Here is a 10772-nt window from a genome sequence, read left to right as displayed (position 1 = left end):
GCTTGGTTACTGGAACTCAACAGCCTAGCTTCGCTACAGAACTATGATCTACGACCACTCTCTCTCAACTGAAGCCATCGTAACATAACATATGTATCAACGATTCCAAAAAAGGACAGGAAATTGGATCCATCCCTGGAGGCATAGGCATAGACGAAGAAAGCAGAAACATAGGGGTAGATGAAAGCAGGGATTGAATGAGGGATGAATCTTCTGAACTGCTTGAGAGCTGGAAGATTGGGATATCCCGACTTCCAATTCTTATACCCGCTTTTAAAGGTAAGATATCGACCTTTGATGGGGGGCTCTCACAGGTCTACTCGCCAGTGTCTTCCTTCCACAAAAGTTCTACCTACGCTTCCTGGTTATAAGATCTCATACGGAAGAAGAGCCTCTAGGATCATTCATCATCCTCAGCAGCTTGAGCAGGCTCCTCAATGGCTTGGATAGCCCCTGAAGTAATATCCTAACGTGTACTCAAGAACACAAGAAAAGAGTTTTTCAATGGCCTTCTGTTTTTTGATAAAAAAAAAGTAGTGTTTTCCCGCCATAAACTAGAGAGTTAGGTTAAAGGTAAGCCGGCTAAGAGGACTAGGAGCTTAGCTTGCTGGCGAGAAAAGGTGAGTGTTCAGTACGCTCTTTAGCCTTTAACAAGGGCTAAGCCGCTAGGAATGGCTTGCTGGCCTGTTGGGAGAGTGGAACGAAGTGATTCTCGTTAGAGAAGCACGAGTGGAACAGCTTTAGTGTCAGTAGGTGCCTAAATGAAGCGATTAAGCGTCGGGGGCTTTGCTGGCTTGCTGGCTAGCTCGTGCAATCAATAAAAAAGATTCGCGTTAGTAAGCTAGCTTTGTAAGCTAAGCAAGCCTGGTTCTCCGGGCACTACGGTAGGACGTGGATCGACCATGACGAGAATGGACTTCTCTATAATGTAATAGAAGAGTCACATTCCAGTTCCACGGGCTTTCTCCCTTATCGACCAGACGAAGGAGATATGAATCCCATTCAGGCGGGTATGGGCTTGGCTTGACCCTGTGTTCTCGGGTCGGAGGCGAAAACTGGCAAAGTTCATCAATCAGTGGTGGGGTGTTCGTAGAAAAGAGGGCGTCGCCCAACGAGTGGCAGATTTTGATGGAGTCTCGCTTGGATGCTAGGGAGATCCATAGATCTGGATAGAGTCCCCAGAATAGCATTACTTAGTGACTAGGAGCGGAGATACCTTTGCGCGTTCTTTTTGTTTGATCGGCCTATCTTCCTTCTTTCTATAAGCAAGCTCCCTCCGGCTGTCCAGGGGCTGGGCGGCTCTCGGTTCTTGAGGGGGATTAGGCGGCAGTTGAAAGAGCTGCTCGAAAGCTTGACGAAGAAGCGAAAAAGGCCTATATATAATATTCTTTTTAGTACAAGGGCTTTTTACTAGTCAAGTGGTAAGGTATGGCGCTATTCGATGAAGAAAACATCTTTTAGGAAAGTGGTTCAGGTAGCTCAGCTGGTTAGAGCAAAGGACTGAAAATCCTTGTGTCAGTGGTTCGAATCCACTTCTAAGCGGGCCAAGGGTCCAAAGGCCGGATTTTCAAATTCAAGTGCAAGAGTAAGCCAAAAAATGTGAGCGCTCATGCACTATACGGCTTTTTTGCGTCGCCCTATCTTGCTGGAGGCGTTTTCAAAATATTTATATATTTAAAATGAAATTCTAGAAAATATATCAAAAAAGAAAAAGAAAGAAAAAGAAAAAGAAAGAAAAAGAAAAGAAAGAAAATAAAAAAGGTTTCTTAGGTTCTCGCGTCCCTGTGCCCAAAAGGAAGGGTGAGTTCGGTTTGAGTGTTCATCGATCGGGTGGATCTATATGCTCCGGGGTGGTGAGACGAGGTGTAGCGCAGTCTGGTCAGCGCATCTGTTTTGGGTACAGAGGGCCATAGGTTCGAATCCTGTCACCTTGATGTGAGGCATTCTGTCAGCAAATACTCAAATATGAACATCCATCGACTGTTACCACTTCCTCTTACTCGTGACTCGTATATGTAGCAAGCACACGAGACCTTTACTCAGCAACTTTGCTTAGAAACCTTTTTCCAGTTTCTTTATGCCCAGCTCCCTTAGTTTTTTGATCAAATGATCAGTTATCCTTCCTACAATCCGGCAAAATTCGGGTTTATAAGTGTATCCTTATGGGTATGCAAGCACTAGAACAGGGAAAGACGACGTACTATGATACTTTCTGTTTTGTCGAGCCTTGCTTTGGTCTCTGGTTTGATGGTTGTACGTGCTAAAAATCCGGTACATTCCGTTTTGTTTCCCATCCCAGTCTTTCGCAACACATCAGGTTTACTTCTTTTGTTAGGTCTCGACTTTTTCGCTATGATCTTCCCAGTAGTTCATATAGGAGCTATAGCCGTTTCATTCCTATTCGTTGTTATGATGTTCCATATTCAAATAGCGGAGATTCACGAAGAAGTATTGCGCTATTTACCAGTGAGTGGTATTATTGGACTGATCTTTTGGTGGGAAATGTTCTTCATTTTAGATAATGAAAGCATTCCTTTACTACTAACCCAAAGAAATACGACCTCTCTGAGATATATGGTTTATGCCGGAAAGGTACGAAGTTGGACTAATTTGGAAACATTGGGCAATTTACTTTATACCTACTATTCCGTCTGGTTTTTGGTTCCTAGTCTGATTTTATTAGTAGCCATGATTGGGGCTATAGTACTGACTATGCATAGGACTACTAAGGTGAAAAGACAGGATGTATTCCGACGAAATGCTATTGATTCTAGGAGGACTATAATGAGGGGGATGACAGATCTACTAAAGGAAAGTAGCTTGATATTGGTTCAAATCCACTTCGTGAGATGGCCATCTTGGTCATATAGATGTCTTGACACCGTTCTTTTCTTTTCTTTGCTGATTCCTCTCAATGAAATTTTCCATGTTGCACTAAGTTACTTACGGATGTATGCATGCAGTCCGGGAACACTTTGGGGTAAACACCCATCCAAACAACTCCAACAAGAAAAGGTAAAAAGATGAAAACTTCTCTACCATTTAGATCGGAGAATTTTTGGAGGAAATCCGGTTTTAAATTCCCAGAAACCACACGATTATATAGCAAAGGGAATACGCCGCGCCTAAAATCATCCCAAGCGCCGCTAATGTGGCTACTAAGCTATTTCTTTGGAAAGCTCCTACTAAGATGAGAAATTCCCCGATAAAGCTGCTAGTACCAGGTAAACTCATATTGGCCAAAGTGAAAAAGAAGAAAATGGTAGAGAAATTCGGCATGGCGCTCACTAAACCTCCGTAATATCTAACAAGTCGAGTCTTATGTCGGTCATATAGAACACCAACACAAAGAAAAAGGGCTGAAGAAACCAGTCCATGACTTAACATCAGTAGAATGCTACCTCCAATTCCCTGTATGTTCAGACTAAACATACCAATAGTCACCAGATTCATATAAGCTACTGAGGAGTAAGCAATGATCTTCTTAAGATCGATCTGTCTTAAAGTGGTCAAGGAAGTATATATTATAGCAATCGCGCTTAAAGTATAAATGAAAGGAGTGAAACAAAGTGTCGCTTCAGGAAACATGGATATTGAAAATCTTAAAAAGCCGTAGGTTCCCAATTTTAAAAGAATTCCCGCCAAGATGACGGATCCTGCCGTACATGAGCTTCGGGTAACCAAATATGAACTGGTACCATAGGCACTTTGACGGCGAAAGAGGCGAAAAAAGCAATCCATAGAAAGATTTGGCGCCGCTCACTAAATTCTGTGGTTAATAAAATTTGTAAATCGGTGGTTCCTGTTTGGAAAAGAATCAACAGAATAGCTAATAGCATAAAAACAGATCCAAGTAAAGTATAAAGGAAAAGCTGATATGCTGCCTTGATCTTTCTTTGTCTCGAACCCCATACCCCTATAATAATGGTAGAGTAAGGGGTGGCCCCAAAGCGGAAATGACCGGTGGTGATTGGTCGAAGCTCCAGTAGGTAGCCACTCCCTTCTCAGGGAACCGTACGTGAGACTTCCGCATCATACGGCTCCGTCCCGAGCTTCCGTCGTCGGCCTTGTCATTAGACCACTATCTATGCATGTATTTTCAGCCTGGACTCTAGAATCTTTTGCTTCTCGGGGGGTGGCGAACAATGCTGCTTGCGTTGCGGGGGATGCCCGCCCGTAGGGCCCGGCCTGCTTCCCGCCCGAAAGAACCACTCACTAGCTAGCCGGACTAGTGGGGGCCTTTCTGGAGACATACTGAAAACCTTGCCTTTCGAACCAAACGCAACGCCCGTCTTCCAATTAAAAAGAAAAAGGGGGAAAAAAGATGGAGTGCAGCCTGTAGAGCACATGTAACGCACAGTCGGGTTGCTCACGCAGCGGATCTCTCTCTTTATCTATAGATATCTAAAAAGAGAGAGAGGTGTGAAAGTAATAGCTTTATGTTATGGCCGCCCCCCCGGCTTACGGCCTTTACGCTACTACTACTGTGATTTAAATTGGTTTGATCCTTCCCAATCATCCTGACCGGAACTTGTACGCAGCACTTGTACGGAGGTGCATACATAAAGGGTTTGGAACTTTTTTATTATCTGAATCTTAAGAACAGGACCCTACCCTATTCTCGAACCCTCTGCCGAGCTCCACCCTGCCCGCATTTTTTTGCATTTTGATTTTGCAATTTAGAAGGTCTAAAGAAATGTCTCCACCTGCTGCCAACAGTCTTTCTTCGGAATTCTACTGAACGGGTCGATCCTCCTCCCCCGTTTGTTTCAGAAACTTTTCCTAAGGTCTCCTCGCCAAGAGCTCCCCGGCGACGACAGAGGAAGCAACCCGCCTGCTGCGGCGGGGCGGCTTTTTTCTTTCACAAAAAGACCTGGACGATTATCCCTACCCTCGGTAGCTTACGAGTTTACGTCCATCCCTGGTCGGGTACAGTTTCCTTTTTCTTTCTCCCTTGTAGCCGTTACCCGAATTCGCGCAAGTGTGTCCACATCCCCCAAACTGACTTGACGAGGAATCCATTCTCGCGAACAAACACAACCCCTACACACACCTAGGAGCACCCCTTCCTGCATATCCATACAAGACCCGAGTAGGCGGGTCGAGGTCCTACGAGGTACCCACTACTCAGAGTACCCTCCCCAAAGGAAAAAGATGTGTTTGTCAGGTTCGGTTCTTCTTAGTTGGGTTGGGCGGGTTCGACCAGAAATGCTATGCTTACACACAAGACTACCCCTCTTCCCGAAAGCTTCGCGGGGACTACTTTACGACGACGGACGACCGCCCGTAGGGGGTTTACTGCACAAGGCCCCTGCAGAGGAAAAGCTTTATCCCAGCGAATATAAGATGCTCAGCTCCGCACAACATAGGGATTAGCACGCTTTCGGGAAGAACATAGAATAGTAGAGGATCCAGCATGCGGAACACGGCGATCATTAGAAATTCGCGAATTAGAGATGCTGTAATATACTCTTTCCCATAACTTCTCATACCAGACCAACCCACTAAAATGCAAATAGGGATCAGAAATGTGGTCAATATCACGAAGAATAAAGAGATACCGTCTATACCCAAATAAAAATGGATGTTTTCATAAGGAAGCCATCGAAGGCTTTCCACAAATTGAGATTTGGCCGTAGAAGGATCGAATTGTATCCGAAGAACAGGGGAATACAAAAAAGTAATAAGAGAGGCGCACAGACCAATGAATCGTATCGGTCGTATTCTTGAATTTGGAATGAAAAGAGGAGTAATGCTTCCTAGCACGGGACACAGAATAAGACCACTTAGATCAGAATAGCATTCACAGAAATGTTCTAACATAGAGTAGAATCTAACATTGAAGAGATTAGTTAACAACAGTCAAAAGATGGGTGCCTAATTCCATTACAAAAGGGGTCCATCAGTGCAAGTCAGCTGAACACCGTGATTGATGAGTGGGTAGGTGGGTTAGGTGCACCTCTCGCCCAGTGGGAAGTAATGAGGCTGGTATCCCCCCCTGAATGAAGAAGTAGTAAGGCCCTTCCTGCGTATGCGCCTTTATTTAGTATTTCGTTTAGATTTTTTTATTTTGAATTACCAAAGGGGAATCTTTCTACAAAAAAAGATATCTGGCAAAACGCAATTCGTCAAGTTCAATCCAAGGTGCACCTTGCCTTTTTTCAGGTAGCTTTCTTACGTCTATTCAGCTAGGGGGCCCTTGGAGTTATCTGCGTCGAGTGTGTCGATTGAAAGAAAGAAGAGAGACAACTCAAATGTCAGCGCGGAAATAGAAAGAGTCGTGCCGAAAAAGTGGAATTCTTCTAAGATCCATTGCTCGATTTTTCTGCATGCACTGCTTCCAAAATGCAGAGAGACTTGCGAGGACAGCTCCGGGTTGGTTGGTCCGGAAAGTCATGGGAGTAGCAGGCTAAGTGAAATAATATACGGGGTCTACTTTAGAATCTTATGAATCAAGCACGGCACACTTTCTTTCTCTCCTCCGTCTACAAGGTGAACTGCTTAGCTTACAGCACAGCGTGTTCGCCACCACACTGGCTGGCTGGTGCATTGCCCCTTTGAGTGAAGAAGAGAAGGGCTTTGGATAGACAGTCCTCTTTCGCCATGTTCGTCGCCCTACCCTAGATTTAACTTCATTCTTTTGATTGGTTCTAGCTCAAAAGAACATATACATGGAGCTATGTCGACTTACGTACGTCTCGTTGACTAAACGATCAGGTTATACCACGCCACGTATCATCCCCTCTTTCTTTCCATAGAGGAGAGATAAAAAAAAAAGAAAAGATATAGTGACCGTGTCGTAAGACCTTGTTCCTTTCTACTTGACTAAGTAATATTCCACTTGTGCAGTGTGTGTAGGGGCTAGCCCATGGTGCGGTCAGCTATGATATACTTAATTTCGTCTTTAGTAGGTTCATCTACAACATCTGGTGGTGCCCACGTGGGCGCGTTCCTCTCTGGGTCGGTCTGGTCTAATCGAAGTCATTTGTTTCTCCGACATCTTACTGACTTTACCCCTCATCTTTCTGAAAAAAGCCGCTCCACGGTGGTAAAGTCGCATCTTGTGTGTTGGCCGAAGTTAAAATAGTTACATGGAACCCCCTAATATGTTCGAAGATCTCGAAATGATCTTCCAGTTCCGAGGAGAATTCGCAAAACTCCATTTCCATCAAGAATTGAATGGACTTTTCCAGTATTTCGACCGGAAAATCTAACAGAGACATTACTGCGGAGATTTTTACCAAAAAATGATACATTCCATGACCTCGGAGAGTGCTTTGCCGTGCTGGGTCACTGACATATCCTTTTTTTTCTTTATTTGACCCCAAGAATGGATTGGATCGAAACGACTTTCCTGTCGAAGCCCTTTGTGTCTGTATTAATTTCTGCCCGCACGGAATCTCCATAGCCAATTTTCCATTTTTTATTATGAAATCAGAAGGTGCTTCCTTTGGTAGTACTCTTATTTTACACGATCCAGGAACTTCCATAATGTTGGCGTGATTCGGTTTGAGCAACGGATCCTGACGTGATACATCTTCGTAATGAAAATTGAGTGTAAACATTTTTTTTGCTTTATGATTTTTTATTTCATTTATGATTTTTCCCAGTATCGATAGAATGAGCACTGTGAACTATTTGCTTTAAAAAAGAGAATTGTAAAAAAAAATCAGAGCAATCTATCTAGTGTAGAACAGATTTGTAGTATTGTGGACCACGATTTCTAGCGCTTTTCAAAAAAATTTGTTTGCCTTGAGTGGACTAGGTCAGACAGTACGCTCACTAGATCCAACTATTACACACACGGAACACTAACCCTTTCTCGACATCCATTAGATCAACAAAACCAAACCATTGCCTGACGTGAACTAAAGCTTTCTCATTTGACTGTTTTATCCGGCTCCGTAGAAAGCTTTCTTTACTCAAGCAAAGACGAAGCAAAACCTTTCTTTTCTTATGATTAGAGGGAAGGATCACTCCAAAAAGCAAGCTTTCTTTATATACGATAAATAAATTTGAAGTTCTTTCCTCGGTCTTCATTCAGTGAAAGGTAGTTCGCTGGGCCTGTATTTTGCTCCCAGAGGTGCTGGTTCGACTCCAGCTCGCGACAAGACCAAACATCATAGAATATCTAGGCGCCTTCGTTTTCTCCTTAGATGGATGACAGTCCCATTTTTCTTTAAGTTCGAAGATTCTACTTGATTCATTTGTACATGTATCATATATGCCACATGTGACATGTGATACATTTCCGCTCGGATCCATTTGTATAAAGAGTCTTGAATGAGAAAGATAAGTACTTTTGAACCTCTAACGCAAAAAGTAGAAAAAGGATACAATAAAGAATTAGGGAGTCAAATTGGGGATAGAGGGACTTGAACCCTCATGATTTTTTAAATCGACGGATTTTCCTCTTACTATAAATTTCATTGTTGCCGGTATTGACATGTAGAACGGGACTCTATCTTTATTCTCGTCCAATTAATCAGTTCTTCAAAGATCTATCAGATTATGCGTGAATGCTTTGATCAATGAATATTTGATTCTTTCTTCAATATGGAATTGATTCACATCAATTCTTCTATGTATACAGGTTTATCCTTCATCTTTTCTGAAGTTTCGATAGAAGGATTCCTCTACCAATGTAAGACAATCGACTCCATTCGTTAGAACAGCTTCCATCGAGTCTCTGCACCTATCCTTTTTTGATTTTCGCTTTCTGAACCTTTTTTTTTTTCGGAAAACGTGATTTGGCTCAGGATTGCCCATTTTTTAATTCCAGGGTTTCTCTGAATTTGAAAGTGATCACTTAGTAAGTTTCCATACCAAGGCTCAATCCAATTAAGTCCGTAGCGTCTACCAATTTCGCCATATCCCCCTTTTTGAGATGAAAATCTCATTGCGATCTCGTTCCCTTTTTTCTTTCTCGGAACCGTTTAATTCATTAGATTTAATTCATTAGATAGATGCTGATTCCTGTCTCGAAAAAGCTTTGTATATGATCTCTTGTCTATCTTCTTTCATCTTCTATGGGAGGCTCATATTCGATCCAATCAAAAACGATTTTATCATTTCTGTATCCGCAATTCAATATAGGTGGATACATACCCTATATATCTGTCTCTCTTTCACTGATTTTACCCTGAAATTTCGAATACTTGAACGAACGATTTTTTTTTAGAATCTTTAATCGTGATAAAAAAAATTCTATATCGCTAAATTAATCGTTATGTTCTATAATATTTACTATAATATAATATTTAACAGTTATTTTTTATTCTATATTATATTCTTTAATATATTCTATTTATATGGATGGAAGAGCCAAGAATTCAAATAGTTAATAGCAAAGATTCTAAGAGTTTGTTGAATTCCTATGCATGTTGAATTTATGTTATGTGAGCCTGCTTAGCTCAGAGGTTAGAGCATCGCATTTGTAATGCGATGGTCATCGGTTCGATTCCGATAGTCAGCTTTTCGCTATTTGTTTTATTCGATGTTTTACATGATTGATAATGCATCTTTGCAATCAAAGAATATTGAAAAAATAAATAAAATAAAGTGTCTTCCTCTTTTCGCAAAAGACATTGATTTCTTATGTTATTATGTTATAGGAATATCCAACTATCTCACGAAAAGAGTCCTTTTCTTTTGCTATATATAGAATAGAAAGATCTTTATATTTATCTAACTCATCTCATTATTCTTAATACTTCAGTAAATTTGGCTTTATCTTTATTTAGAATTTAGTTCATTTTTAGTTTAGTTTTATTCTGTAAAATGAAATTTCATCAATAAGAATTAATAATTAAATAGAAATAAGAAGAAGGAGTCTTTATGTCGCGTTACCGATGTCCTCGTTTAAAAAAAATACGTCGCCTGGGGGCTTTACCGGGGCTAACTAATAAAAGGCCCAGAGCTGGAAGTGATCTTAGAAACCAATAGCGTTACGGGAAAAAATCTCAATATCGTATTCGCCTAGAAGAAAAACAAAAATTGCGTTTTCATTATGGTCTTACAGAACGACAATTACTTAAATGCGTTCATATCGCCGGAAAGGCAAAGGGGTCAACAGGTCAGGTTTTACTACAATTACTTGAAATGCGCCTGGATAACATCCTTTTTCGGTTGGGTATGGCTCCGACTATTCCGGGAGCTCGCCAATTAGTTAACCATAGACATATTTTAGTCAACGGTCGTATAGTAGATATACCAAGTTATCGCTGCAAACCCCGAGATACTATTGCGGCGAGGGATGAACAAAAATCTAGAGCTCTAATTCAAAATTCTCTCGACTCATCCCCTCCTCAGGAATTGCCAAACCATTTGACTCTTCAACCATTCCAATATAAAGGATTAGTCAATCAAATAATAGATAATAAATGGGTCGGCTTGAAAATAAATGAATTGCTAGTTGTAGAATATTATTCTCGTCAGACTTAAACCTAAAAAAAAAACAAAAGAAAATAAAAACGAATAAGAATAAGGGTTCGACCCATTTTGCTCCCTTTCGGCGAAGTAAATTAACTTAAGGTTAAGATAAATAAGGGTTTGATCCGGATTTTTCTTCCATTTAGGTGTCATAGACCGAGAGGGATATTTTCATTCCTTGTCTACTCTTTTCTTTAACAGTATTTTCCGTACCACAGCCATTAGAAATAGAGAATCTATTAGAGAATCCATATCAAAGAAAGATCTAACTGTTGGAATAGTTGTATCCATTGATATTTGATCTATTGTGGTTAGTAAGATCGGTAAATTAGGTGAAGGTA

The 10772-nt window shown here is 41.3% G+C and overlaps 3 non-coding genes across 3 annotated transcripts; all 3 read left to right on the top strand.

Annotated features, from left to right (window-relative positions):
* Positions 1-1468: 1468 nt before the first annotated feature.
* Positions 1469-1542, top strand: TRNAF-GAA (transfer RNA phenylalanine (anticodon GAA)). The gene has a single exon. It is a non-coding gene; the product is annotated as a tRNA-Phe (tRNA).
* Positions 1543-1859: 317 nt separating this feature from the next.
* Positions 1860-1934, top strand: TRNAP-UGG (transfer RNA proline (anticodon UGG)). The gene has a single exon. It is a non-coding gene; the product is annotated as a tRNA-Pro (tRNA).
* A 7468-nt stretch (positions 1935-9402) lies between these two features.
* On the top strand, positions 9403-9475 carry TRNAT-UGU (transfer RNA threonine (anticodon UGU)). Its single transcript has one exon. It is a non-coding gene; the product is annotated as a tRNA-Thr (tRNA).
* Positions 9476-10772: the final 1297 nt, after the last annotated feature.

The sequence above is a fragment of the Bidens hawaiensis genome, unplaced genomic scaffold (genome assembly GCF_021521415.1).
Source record: "Bidens hawaiensis isolate Kalapana, Puna unplaced genomic scaffold, B.hawaiensis_p1.1 tig00024436_1, whole genome shotgun sequence".
NCBI classification, from domain to species: Eukaryota; Viridiplantae; Streptophyta; class Magnoliopsida; order Asterales; family Asteraceae; genus Bidens; species Bidens hawaiensis.
The sequence above is the reverse complement of the archived record's forward strand: the minus strand, read 5'-3'. Positions and strand labels throughout refer to the sequence as shown.